Raw genomic sequence first — 14584 nt, forward strand, 5'->3', positions numbered from 1 at the left:
GTGGCATCTGGAACCTGGTGATTGAAAAGAGAGTTAACATACGAAGCCAAACAATTTGTTGAGCAATCATGGATCCCAAGATTGGAATAGTGGAGAGTAAGTGTTAGGGAGGTACTCACTGCAAACTCTAGTGTACTTCTGCTTTCAGGTATATATTTTGCAGTAGTTTATGGAAATGTGTGAACATAAGCTCTCTCTCACAGAAACTGGTGTATATCTAGGTTATGGGACTTTGTTAGAAGGTGAACCACCTGAGATGAAATTAGAGTGTACTATAAAAGGAAAGGTCTCACCCGAGTAATGAAGCTGAAGGGTGTGTACTCCTCTGTTCATAGCAGCACAATTCATAATAGCTAAAACCTGGAAGCAACCCAGATGCCCAACAACAGATGAGTGGCTGAGAAAGCTGTGGTATATATACACAATGGAATACTATGCAGCTATCAAGAACAATGAACCTACCTTCTCTGACCCATCTTGGACAGAGCTAGAAGGAATTATGTTAAGTGAACTAAGTCAGAAAGATAAAGATAAAGATGAGTATGGGATGATCCCACTCATCAACAGAAGTTGAGTAAGAAGATCTGAAAGGGAAACTAAAAGCAGGATCTGATAAAATTTTAAGTAGGGCACCAAAGTAAAAACCCTGTGGTGAGGGGTAGACATGCAGCTTCCTGGGACAGTGGGGGGTGGGAGTGGGTGGGAGGGATGGGTCACAGTGTTTTGGTGGTGGGAATGGTGTTTATGTACACTCCTAGCAAAATGTAGACATATAAATCAGTAGTTAATTAATATGAGAGGGGGAAAATCAAAGTTTCTCAAAACACAAACTGAATCTTTTTAATATATAGGCTGTGTATTTGATATGCGGACTCTCTCAAAAGCCTAGAGCAAGTAGATTAGAAGCATCCAATAGCACAGCTATATACAAGATACTGGATACTGTACAGCAAACCATAACAAAAGGACTTTTCAAAGTTAACCCAATTACCAAATAATGTGATGATAACATTAACTATCGATTGTCTTTTGGAACCCTAAGACAGCAGGAACCTCACATCTCCACTATAGAGCCCCTACTTCCCCCAGTCCTGGAACCCTTGGATAGGGCCCACTTTCCCGTATGCGTCTCCCAATTCATACCAAATAATATTGCATCCGCCGATCACAACCTAACCAACGCAACGATTGCCACCTCAACATGCTTCACCTCAGACTGTGTCCAGAGGTGTCTCTTTTTCTCTCCCCCTCTCTATCTTCCCCTCCTCTCTCCATTTCTGTCTGTCCTATCCAACAACAATGACATCAATAACAACAATAATAATTACAAGGGCAACAAAAGGGTAATTAAATAATTATATATATAAAAAAAGAAAAAGCACAAATAAATAACCTGATTGCACACCTTAAAGACCTAGAAGAAGAAGAATAAAAGAACCCTAAAGCAACCAGAAGGACAGAAATCACTAAAGTTAGGGCAGAAATAAATAATATTGAAAAAAAGAAAGCCATACAAAAGATCAACGAAAGTAAATGTTTGTTCTTCAAAAGACTGAACAAAATCGACAAACCTTTAGCCAGACTCACAGCACAAAAAAGGGAGATGACCCAAATAATTCAGATAGTAAATGAAAGAGAAGATATCACAACAGACACCACAGAAATTCAACATATCATGTGAGGCTTCTATGAACAACTATATGACACCAAGCTAGAGAACCTGGAAGAATTGGATGATTTCCTAGATAGCTACTAACTTCCAAAAGTAAGTAAAGAGGAAGTAGAAAACATGAACAGGCCCATTACAGCTAATGAAATTGAAACAGTTATCAAAAATCTTCCCAAGAATAAAAGTCCTGGACCAGATGGTTTTACAAATGAATTCTACAAAACCTTCAAGGAAAGGTTAATGCCTCTACTTTTAAATGTCTTCCAGAAGACTGAAGACACTGGAATACTCCCTTCCAGCTTCTATGAAGCCCAACATCACTCTGATACCAAAAGCAGACAGGGACACAACCAAAAAAGAAAACTACAGATCAATATCTCTGGTGAACATAGATGCTAAAATATTGAACAAATTTCTATCCAACCGGATACAGCAGTATATTAAAAAGATTGTTTAAAAAAAGATTGTTCATGGTCCAGGAGGTGGCGCAGTGGCTAAGGCACTATACTCTCAAGCATGAGGTCCTGAGTTCAATCCTTGGCAGCACATGTACCAGAGTGATGTCTGGTTCTTTCTCTCTCTCTCCCCTATCTTTCTCATAAATAAATAAATAAATAAAATCTAAAAAAAAAAAAGATTGTTCATCATGACCAAGTGGGGTTTATCCCAGGCATGCAAGGTTGGTTTAATATACGTAAATCAATCAATGTGATCCACCACATCAACAAAAGCAAGACCAAAAACCACATGGTCATATCAATAGATGCAGGGAAAGCCTATGACAAAATACAACATCCCTTTATGATCAGAACACTACAAAAAATGGGAATAGATGGAAAATTCCTGAAGATAGTGGAGTCTATATATAGCAAACCTACAGCCAACATCATACTCAATGGTGAAAAACTGGAAGCATTTCCACTCAGATCAAGTACTAGAGAGGGATGCCCACTGTCACCATTACTATTCAACATAGTGTTGGAAGTTCTTGCCACAGCAATCAGGCAGGAGCAAGGAATTCAAGGGATACAGATTGGAAGAGAAGAAGTCAAACTGTCCCTATTTGTAGATGACATGATAGTATACACAGAAAAACCTAAAGAATCCAGCAAGAAACTTTTGGAAATCATCAGGCAATACAGTAAGCTGTCAGGCTACAAAATTAACATTCAAAAGTCAGTGGCATTTCTCTATGCAAACACTAAGTTAGAAGATGAAGTCCAGAAATCAATTCCTTTTACTATAGCAAAAAATATATATATATATATATATATATATATATATATATATATATATATATATAGGAATAAACCTAACCAAAGAAGTGAAAGACTTGTATACTGAAAATTATGAGTCACTACTGAATGAAATTAAAAAAGATACAAAGAAGTGGAAAGATATTCCATGTTCATGGGTTGGAAGAACTAACATCATCAAAATGAATCTACTACCCAGAGCCATATACAAATGCTTGGTGGAACTTTGATGGGTATTGCATTAAATTTGTTTACGGCTCTGGGGAGAATATTCATTTTGATACGTCCTAGAGACCTGCTTCCCCAGAACCCCGCTCCACTAGGGAATGAGAGAGACAGGCTGAGAGTATGGATCGACCTGCCAATGCCCATGTTCAGTGGGGAAGCAATTACAGGAGCCAGACCTTTCACCTTCTGCACCCATAATCCTGGAGTATGGAAAATATACTGGTCCATACTCCCAGCAGGATAAAGAATAGGAAAGGTATCAGGGGAGGTGATGGGATATGGAGTTCTGGTGGTGGGAATTGTGTGGAGTTGTACCCCTCTTATCCTATGTTTTTTGTCAGTGTTTCCATTGTATAAATAAAAATTTTAAAAAAAGAAAAAAAAAAGAGAGATGGCTTAGAAACAAGCTGATATGTATCTCTTCCATTGCCTTCCAAGATCTTGCATGTAGCTTTTTTTTTTTAATTTTTATTATTTATTTTCCCTTTAGTTGCCCTTGTTTTGCTGTTGTAGTTATTGTTGTTGTTGAAGAGAGAAATGGAGAGAGGAGGGAAAGACAGAGAGGGAGAGAGAGAGATAGACACTTTCAGACCTGCTTCACCACCTGTGAAATGACTCCTCTGCAGGTGGGGAGCTGCGGGCTCGAACCAGGATGCTTATGCCTGTCCTTGCGCTTTGTGCCATGTGCGCTTAACCTGCTGTGCTACTGCCCAACTCCCTTGCATGTAGCTTCTTAAACTGCCCTAAAGATTTTAGATTGCATGCAAATATTTGTGGAAGCATTTGACAGGCACATAATTTGAATAATTTTATTCAAGTGGGTCTTCATTCTATCATTTCTTTTCTTTTTTTTGTGAAACAAAGATAATTTAATATTTTTTTAAAAAATAATTTATTTCTTTATTGGGGAATTAATGTTTTACATTCAACAGTAAATACAATAGTTTGAACATGCATAACATTCCCCAGATTCCCATTTAACAATACAACCCCCACTATTTCATTTATCATTTTTCATGGACCTGTATTCTCCCCACCCACTCACCCCAGAGTCTTTTACTTTGGTGCAATACGCCAATTCCATTTCAGGTTCACTTGTGTTTTCTTTTCTGGTCTTGTTTTTCAACTTCGGCCTGAAAGTGAGATCATCCCATATTCATCCTTCTGTTTCTGACTTATTTCACTCAACATGATTTTTTCAAGGTCCATCCAAGATCGGCTGAAAACGGTGAAGTCACCATTTTTTACAGCTGAGTAGTATTCCATTGTGTATATATACCACAACTTGCTCAGCCACTCATCTGTTGTTGGACACCTGGGTTGCTTCCAGTTTTTGGCTATTACAAATTGTGCTGCCAAGAACATATGTGTACACAGATCTTTTTGGATGGATGTGTTGGGTTCCTTAGGATATATCCCCAGGAGGGGAATTGCAGGGTCATAGGGTAGGTCCATTTCTAGCCTTCTGAGAGTTCTCCAGACTGTTTTCCACAGATGTTGGACCAATTTACATTCCCACCAGCAGTGCAGGAGGGTTCCTTTGACCCCACACCCTCTCCAGCATTTGCTGTTGTTACCTTTTCTGATGTATGACATTCTCACAGGAGTGAAGTGATATCTCATTGTTGTCTTGATTTGCATTTCTCTGACAATCAGAGACTTGGAGCATTTTTTCATGTGTTTCTCAGCCTTTTGGATCTCTTCTGTGGTGAATATTCTATCCAAGTCCTCCCCCCATTTTTGGATGGGGTTATTTGTTGTCTTGTTGTTGAGTCTGGCAAGCTCTTTATATATGTTGGTTATTGAACTCTTATCTGATGTATGGCATGTAAAGATCTTCTCCCATTCTGTGAGGGGTCTCTTGGTTTGGGTAGTGGTTTCTTTTGCTGTGAAGAAGCTTTTTAATTTGATGTAGTCCCATAGGTTTATACTTGCCTTAGTCTTCCTTGTAACTGGATTCGTTGCATTGAAAATGTCTTTAAAATTTATGCGGAAAAAAGTTCTGCCAATATTTTCCTCTAAGTATCTGATAGTTTCTGGTCTAACATCCAAGTCCTTGATCCACTTGGAATTTACTTTTGTATTTGGTGAAATACAGTGATTCAGTTTCATTCTTCTGCATTTCATTCTTTCAACCCATTGTTTCTAACACCATTTGTTGAAGAGACTCTGCTTTCCCCATGTAATAGTCTGGGCCCCTTTGTCAAAGATTAGATGTCCATAGGTGTGGGGCCTCATTTCTGGGCTCTCAATTCTATTCCACTGGTCAGTGTGTCTGTTCATGTTCCAGTACCAAGCAGTTTTGATGACAATGGCCGTATAATACAGTTTGAGATCTGGGAGTGTGATGCCTCCGGTTCTGTTCTTTTTTCTCAAGATTGTTTTGGCAATTCTAGGTCTTTTCTGGTTCCAGATAAACATTTGTAGCATTTTTTCTATTCTCCTAAAAAATGTGCTTGGGATCTTGATGGGGATAGCATTAAATTTGTAGATGGCTCTGGGTAATATATTCATTTTGATGATATTAATTCTTCCAACCCATGAACATGGAATATCTTTCCACTTCTTTGTGTCTTTTTCAATTTCTTTGAGTAGTGACTCACAATTTTCAGTATACAATTCTTTCACTTCTTTGGTTAGGTTTACTCCTAGATATTTTATTGTTTTTGTTGCTATAGAAAAAGGAACTGATTTCTGGATTTCAATTTCTTCTAGCTTAGTGTTTGCATAGAGGAATGCCACTGACTTTTGAATGTTAATTTTATAGCCTGACACCTTACTGTATTGCCTGATGATTTCCAAAAGCTTCTTGCTGGATTCCTTAGGTTTTTCCATGTATACTATCATGTCATCTGCAAATAAGGAGACTTTGACTTCTTCTCTTCCAATCTGTATGCCTTTAATTCCTTGCTCCTGCCTGATTGCTATGGCAAGAACTTCCAACACTATGTTGAATAGTAATGGTGATAGTGGGCAGCCCTGTCTAGTACCTGATCTGAGGGGAAATGCTTCCAGTTTTTCACCATTGAGTATGCTGTTGGCTCATTCTATCATATCTGCTAGAAAACTGTAGACCTTGTCCATGCAAAAATAATGAATGCATTTTTAATTAAATTAATTTTAATTAATCTAACTATAATTTGTTATATATATTATGAATTTATAATTTGTAAACCATACAAGATGTATATGTAATATATAAAATGCATAGTATATAAACTTGACATTTATAATTTTAAATTTTAATATTTAATTCATTAAAATGAATCAATTTTTTTACTGTTTTTTCTTCTTTACTTCACCGAATATAGGACAGTAAGAAAAATCTAACAAAATAAAATGAAGACTAAAATCCTGACAAGTTTCATAGTTATACCAGCTTAATCATGATAATCCTGAACCAGACAGATGTGACACCAGTCTCATTTCTTCTTAGTGGGATCCCAGGAGTGGAGCATATGCACCTCTGGATTTCCTTCCCCTTCTGCTCCATGTATGTTGTGGCGATGGCGGGGAACTGTGGACTCCTCTACCTTATCGGCTGTGAGGATTCCCTGCACAAGCCCATGTACTACTTCTTGGCTATGCTGTCCTTAACAGACCTCGTCATATGCACCAGTTGGATCCTGAAAGCTCTTTGCATCTTCTTGTTTCACCTCAAGGAAATCAGCTTCAATGAGTGCCTGGTCCAGATGTTCTTCATCCACACCTTCACAGTGATGGAGTCAGGTGTGCTCATGCTCATGGCCCTGGACCGCTTTGTGGTCATCTGCTACCCTCTACATTGCTCCACCATCCTCACCAACCCTGTCTTTGCAAAGGCTGGGCTTGCCACTTTCCTGAGAGCAGTACTCCTCATCATTCCCTTCACTGTTCTCACCAAGCGACTGCCTCACTGCAGAGGAAACATTATCCATCATACCTTCTGCGACCACATGTCCTTAGCCAAGTTATCCTGTGGGAATATCAAGGTCAGTGCTACTTATGGTCTGATGGTTGCACTGCTGATTGGGGGCTTTGACATCCTGTGCATCATGGTCTCCTACATCATGATCCTCCGCACGTGATCAGTCTCTCGTCAGCTGACTCTCGGCAGAAGGCCTTCAGCACCTGCACTGCCCGGCTTTCTTTTCTTTCTTTTCCCATCGCTTTGGAGGTCACACAATTCCTCCAGCCTGTCACATCATTATAGCCAATATTTATATTCTCTTGCCTCCCACCATGAACCCTGTTGTTTATGGGGTGAAAACGAAACAGATATGTGACTGTGTTCTAAGGATCCTTTCAGTTTCTAAAGACAACAAATCCCAGAGCATATGAGTGGATGACTTCTGGGAGAGAAAACACACAGCAAAGATTATTGCAAGTGGTTCTTTAGGCAGAAACTGACTTTTGTTGTTGTTGTTGTTCTGGAAGTACTATTTTAACTCCACTAGCAAAGTTTATTGGTTTCTGCATTTTAAAAATCTTTCAACTTCAAGTTTTAAAATTATTAAAAACTTTAATCCATTTAAAGAAACCATTCATCATTTTATACGATTCCTTCTTTATCACATGTAGGCTGAATAACTTTATTTATTTATTTTTAATTTATGTTTTATTTAAGAAAGTAAAAATTAACAAAACCATATTAAATTTTAATATTTAATTCATTAAAATGAATCAATTTTTTACATGGGCAAGAAACACAGTTTTTAACAGAAATAGTGGTAGAATGAAGACCCATTTGGATGAATTTATTCAAATTATGTGCCTGTGCACAAAATGCTGGTGAAATTTAGGGCTGCATTGATGTAGAGTGAAGAAAATAATATTTCCCAATTGTCTCTTAAATTTTACTTTTAAATTTTACTTCAAGGTAATCTGATGAAGGATGTGTCAAATTGGTTCTTTCTGAAGGAACAGAGATTTCTTCCAAGGACAACTGTCATGCTAGGGTATATTACTTGGATGTCTCTGCAATTATCTTTCAGAATAAATAGAGTGACACTCCCATTTTTGCCATTTGGACTTAATTTGAGTTGATACATTGACTGTGTAAAATCAATATGTGATTTGAATGGTGTTTTGTTTTCCTCACTGATTTCCCTTCATTACTTTCCTTTGTTCTTGAATCTTGGCTTCTAGAATATTTTGAAAACTATTTAAGATATTTCTTTGTTATGTGAAGTGTCAATGCTGGCAGTTATCTTCCTTCCTTCCTTCCTTCCTTCCTTCCTTCCTTCTTTCCTTCCTTCCTTCCTTCCTCCCTCCCTCCCTCCCTCCACTCCTCCCTCCCTCATTCCCTTCATTTCTTCCTTCCTTCATTTCTTTTTTTCTTTCTATCTCTTTCTTTCTTTTTCTCTCTTCCTGTCTTTTCCTTCTTTTCCATATACTACAGTGGTTCCTTCCTTCCTTCCTTCCTTCCTTCCTTCCTTCCTTCCTTCCTTCCTTCATTCCTTTCTCTCTTTCTTTTTGAGATTTTATTTATTCATGAAGAAGATAGGTAGAGAGAAAGTACCAGATATCACTCTGGTACCTGTGCTGCAGAGGATTGAATTTAAGCCCTCGGGTTTGAGAGTTCCATGCTTTATCCACTGCACCACCTCCCAGACAACTTTTTAAAAAAGTTTTTGTTTATTTATTAATGAGAAAGGTAGAAGGAGAGACAGAAAGAATCAGACATCACTCTTGTACATGTGCTGCTAGTGATTGAACTCAGGACCTTATTTTTGAGAGTCTAATGCTTCATTCACTGTGCCATTTCTCAGACCACATTACAGTGGTTTCTCTCTATTGTTTGTCATAATTGTTGTTTGCAGAATCAAGGAAAATGTTACCCAAATAACAGCATGAAGTGTTCTCTTAACAAAATTGGGCAGTATGTGAACCCAATTTCTAAGTTCTGACTTTGCTGGAAACCAAGACACTATTTTTCATGCTGCTCAGCAAAGAAAAAGAAAAAAAAAAAGGAAAATTCTTTTAAAACTTAAAAAATAATAATAGTTATTTTCACTGAATTTCAGCACCAACTAATGCTGTTCTTGTCAATTTAAAAATGAGTTTTTGCTATTTTTCTAGGAAATAAATTTATGGAGAGAGGAGGTTTGTCAGCAAATGATTTTGGAGCATCAAACTCAGGCTGTGCCCCTGAAGGAGTGTGTGTCTCTGTGTGTGTGTGTGTGTGTGTGTGTGTGTGTTTTCTGGACTGCAAAGTTGTGCCAAGTGTTTGGGTCAAGCTGTGATGAGGACTGTAGATAACTTGGGCTCCTTTGTGTTTCTTTTCCTTGTTGCAAAAAGAAAGCCTCTGAAAATGAGCTTTGGCTTAAAGGAAGCCCCAGTTAATCCAACAAGACTGACTGAATGAAGTCCCTTTCATATAAACTGCTTGGCAAAGGCCCCTTGGCACCAAAGGAATCCTGTGGGACCAGAGTTGGAATCAACACCCTACAGAGGGTTCAGATGATTCAAAGCTCAGGACCTATTTAAAGCATAATAGATTTTTATTGACCTTGGGCAGAATGAAATTTACCCATCAGTGTAAGCAATAGTTCATGCAGAACACCAATGAGACTCAATTCCACTGACAGTTATTGAACATTTACTGACTGGTGGCAGGAAAAGGTGCTGATCCTTCCTCATGAACTCTATGCTTTTGGAGGTAGGTATCAATATTAGTATTAACCCCAGTTTTGCAGATGAAGAAATCCATGCCTCCTAAAACTAATTAAAACATCTCATCTTGGACTCCAAACTATTTGTTCCACAGCCAGAGGGCTCAGTGCTGTGGTAGGCCAGCCAGAACGTCCTGCCTACATAGACAGCAGGTGAAAAATTTGCTGGCATTCACAGGCAGCTGCTACAGCCTGTACGTACCATTTCTCAAACTCTGAAAAGTGATTTAAGAAGGGCTGGTGACACACCCAGTAGAACACACATTACCATACATGAGGACCTGGATTCAAGACCCCGGTTCCTACCTGTAAGGGGCAAGCATTCAAAAGTGGTGGAACAGTCTGCAAATGTCTCTCCTCTTTTTTTCTTTCTCCCTTCCCCACCCTCCCTCTCTCTGCCATTATCTATATTAAAAAAAAGGGGGGAGTTGGGTGGTAGCGCAGCGGTTAAGTGCACGTGGCACTAAAGCTCTGGCGTAAGGATACTGCTTTGAGCCCCTGGCTTCCCACCTGCAGGGGAGTCGCTTCACAGGCGGTGAAGCAGGTCTGCAGGTGTCTATCGTTCTCACCCCCTCTCTATTTCCCCTCCTTTCCATTTCTCTCTGTTCTATCCAACAAAGATGACATCAATAACAACAACAGTAATAACCACAACAGTAAAACAACAAGGGCAACAAAAGGGAATAAATTAAAAAAAAACTTTTTAAAAAGAATATAAAAAATTGATTAGCAGAACTCTTGTGGTGAGAATTGTGTAGAATTGTACCAACAACAAGTCTTATCCAACAGACTTGTTCATAATTAAGTCAATAAAAAAGGAAAAATAATAATTAAGGCACCAGAGGGTGGCATAATCAGATGAGTACACATAATACCATGTGTAAGGATCTGGTTTCAAGCCTCTGGTCCACCCCTGCAGGGTGGAGGCTTCATAAGTGGTGAAACAGTGCTGCAGGTGTTTCTCTTTCTCCCTCTCTATCTCCCCCTTTCATATCATTCTTACCAATAGTATACCAGTTTCCTTGTACTGTATACCTTTGGCAACATTACTTCTGGCCTTTATGATCTAGCAATTCCATACCTAAGTGTCTATAAGAAAAACGCACAACCATTTATCCAAAAAGATGTGTGTACTCCTATGTTCATTACAGCATTATTTGCAATAGCTGAGCTATGAAAACAACTAGAGATCCTCATGACAGATGAATGGGTTGAGAAGTTGTATTTATATGTGATGGCATATCATTCAACTATGAGCAGAGATGGAACTCCTTTGCTACAACATTGCTACATCATGGAACTGCAATGGACTGTGTGAAGCTAAACAGCTCAGAAGGAGAAAGATAAATACTGGATGATCTCACATGTGGGATATAAAGAAACAAAGCAAGGGAACAAAGTCAAATGAAAACAAGCTCTTAGACTTTGACTACAGAAATGAAGTCACCAAAGGGGCAAGGGGTGGTGTGGGGGGTTGTAAAAGTGGAGGCTCTGGTGGAGGGACAGTGGTATTTTTGGTGGTGGGTATGGTGATACATAGTATGTTGAAGAAGTGTGAGATTTTACCCTTAAAAGACAAATGGCCTGGTAAATCAAAGTGTTAAAAAGGAAAGAGAGAAAGGAAGAAAGAAAGAAAGAAAAAGATTTTATTCTAGAAAAATCATGAGTTCAATTTTGCTTTGTATTGATCAAGTGAGGGTCCTTTAAGAAGTCAGAGGGCACCTGCACAGATGGGCATCTTGCTTCTAAGGTACAGGGGATCTTTGTTTTATCCTGGGTCACTCTGACATCTTAGAACTAATAGCACAAGACACAAGGAACTCATTGTCCAGCTTCAAACAACAGCAAGCCTACTTAGAATACAAAGCACATTTTATGACCTAAAGCTGTCACCACGGGCCACAGCCACACATTCCTACAGGATGAAGATGAGAACTCTGATTGAACAAGAGCCATTCCTTCCTGTTATTCAATCTCACTTTTAAAATGCTTGAGGATGTAAGGACATATGTCCTGAAGCTCTCATGATTCCTTCATGGTGGCACAGGGGTGTCAAAGAAATGTTTGAAGGCTGTCCTCTGATTACCACCCTTTCTTAGCTCTCTTTATCCTGAGGGGCCATATAAATATTCTGCTAGTTTGCTCCAGCTACCTCTGACCATCAGGAACTGATGCTATTTATCTTATTATAATTTATATTATTATATTTTAATTTATTTTATTGTTATCACTGTGGCAAGAGGGAGTTGGTGGCTTGGGAAGAGACTGTTCAATGAATCTAGACATTGGATCTGATATGTGGTAATCTTATTAGGTAATGAATCTGGATTTTCAGGGTTGTCTGTTCTTAGAGGCTTGATAAGCTTTTCTCCAGGGTCCTGGACATGCTCAAAGCTATGACCTTTTTGTGTTTCCCTAGGCTCAGGTCTGGAATTTCCTCTAGAGACATATTGTTTGAATTCATGTAAATGAACTGTGATGTGTGAATGAGGTTTTTTTTTTTTTTTTTTTTTAATAAGAGTACTGCTCAACTCTGGCTTATGGTGGTATATGTGTGTGGAGGGAAGATTGAACTTGAGACTTTGGAGACTCAGGCATGAGGGTTTCTTTGTATAACCATTATGCTATCTACCCCTGACTGAGGATACTTTTTTTTTGTTTGTTTTTTGGCTTTTACCAAACTTTTAGAGAGAGAATTTTTACTGTTGTTTGTTTTGGTTTTGTTTTTTGCTGCCTGCATCGTGATTCTACTGCTACTGGCCATTTAAATGCTTTTCTTTTCCTTTATTCTGACAGACACAGTCAGAAAGGGGAGGAGAGATGGAGAGATGGAGAGGCATTTGCAGCACTGCCCTACTGCTTCTGAAGCTTTCCCAACTGTGAGTAGGGCCTGGGGGTTTGAACCTGGCTTCTTGCACATAGTAAGTTTATGTGTTTTACCAAATGCTTCACTGCCTGGCCCCTAGAGAGGACTTATTTTTGTCAAGCATTTAGCCTGAGCTCCACTGAAACTGCTTTAGGGATGCTCCAGATTATGGGGCATGTCCAGGAAGCCAGTGGTGGCAGACCAGGAGTGGGAAAGGTTGAATGAGGGAGGTAGAATGCAGCATGGCTGTGCTCCCCTGCTAGAACCTTCAAACAAGCTCTCAAGGTCCAAAGACTGTGAGAAATCCAACACCTTGGTGATAAAAATTTTACTCATAGGATTAGAGGGGTGTAGTTGGGATAAAATTGGAAAGGTACTGGAGCTAGAGTTAGAAGGCCTGGGATCAAATCTTGACTATAACTTATTAATTGATCCGTTAGCATGTTATCATGAGATCTCTGATTTTTCAGATGCTTAAGTTAGTTACATGCTACAGACAATAACAAAACTACCATTGCTCTAGCCTTAAACAAACATTTTTCTATATAATTTTTATTTATTTTAATGAGAGAGATACAGAGAGAGAGTGACCAGAGCACTGTTCAACTCTGGCTTATGGTGGTATTGGATATTGAACCTGGGACTTCAGAGCTTCAGGCATGGGAGTCTTTTGCATAATCGTTATACTCTCTCCCCAGCTCACCTTAAACAAAATCTTCCCTTGATTTCACAACCACCTCCAGTGTCCTCTCTAGTTCTCTTTTGCTTTTATTGTAAAATTCCTTGAAGGAGTTTCTTTAATTTCTCTTTTCCCTTGTTTATGCACTGCTCCAGTGAGACATTCATTCCTAATACACTAGTGAAATTGCCTTTGTAAAGGTCAGTACTGCCCTCCACAAGGCCACTTTCAAAGTTAATTCTCCGTCCATATCTTAGTTGGTGGATCATCAGCATTTGACGGCGCTGGTTAAGCCTTTGCCCTTGAAATGTTTTCCTCTCTGACAAGGGCAAAGGCTTAACCAGTTCTGTCACAAGTCTGCCTCCTGCAGTGGTGGATATGCTGCAATCTTCTCATCCATTTTTCTTCCTTCTCCACCTCTGCTCCCAGTGTGCTCTTTCTTAGTCTTCTTCTCTTGTACACTTTGGGGGATCTCACTTAGGTGATTGGCTTTAAGTCATAAATTTTGCTTCTAGCCCTTACCTCCCTCTGCATTCAGATGAGTTGATGTTTCTGCCTACTTAATACTTGATCTGGATGTATCACTTACATGCCACATCCCACATGTCCCAAACTGAGATCCTCCCAATCTGTCCCTTCCTCTGTCTACTTACTTTCTGTCCTCCTAGTTGTGGGCCAAAAGTCTGGTAAAGATGGTGAATTATTTGCTTTGTGAACTAGCTTATGCTATAGGAATGTAACAACAATGACAATAGTAATATAATAAAAATAAGTGCCTGAGACATATTCGGTGAGTTTTATTTTATTTTATTTTATTTTACTGCTGCCAAGCTTTTGTGCCTATGTGATTTATTGCTCCCTGTGGACATATTTCCTCTTTTTGTTTTTGTCATTGTTACTGGTGCTTTACCACTTCAAGCTGACTCCCTCCCCCCAACCGCCAGATAGAAACACATAGACAGAAGGACAGAGGGAAAAAAGGAAAAGACACCACAGCCCCCAAACTTCCTCCAGGGTGATGGAAGCTGGGCTAGCAATTGGACTGCATGCTTAGCAGCCGTATGCACTATCCTGGTGTATTGTCTTGCCAGTTTTTTTTTTTTTTTTCCTTTTTGATTTCAGACAGAAAGAGCCAGAAAGGGATAGAACGACAGAGAATGAGTGATACCATAGCACTATCCTCATGCATGGAGTTTCTCCTTATTGCCATAAATGATGCACCCATATGGCGCT

General features: G+C 39.1%; 1 pseudogene; it reads left to right on the forward strand.

Moving 5' to 3' along the window:
• The first annotated feature begins 6539 nt into the window (after positions 1 to 6539).
• On the forward strand, positions 6540 to 7473 carry LOC103116228 (olfactory receptor 52N4-like; annotated as a pseudogene).
• Positions 7474 to 14584: the final 7111 nt, after the last annotated feature.

Source organism: Erinaceus europaeus, chromosome 13 (genome assembly GCF_950295315.1).
Source record: "Erinaceus europaeus chromosome 13, mEriEur2.1, whole genome shotgun sequence".
Classification (NCBI taxonomy): Eukaryota; Metazoa; Chordata; class Mammalia; order Eulipotyphla; family Erinaceidae; genus Erinaceus; species Erinaceus europaeus.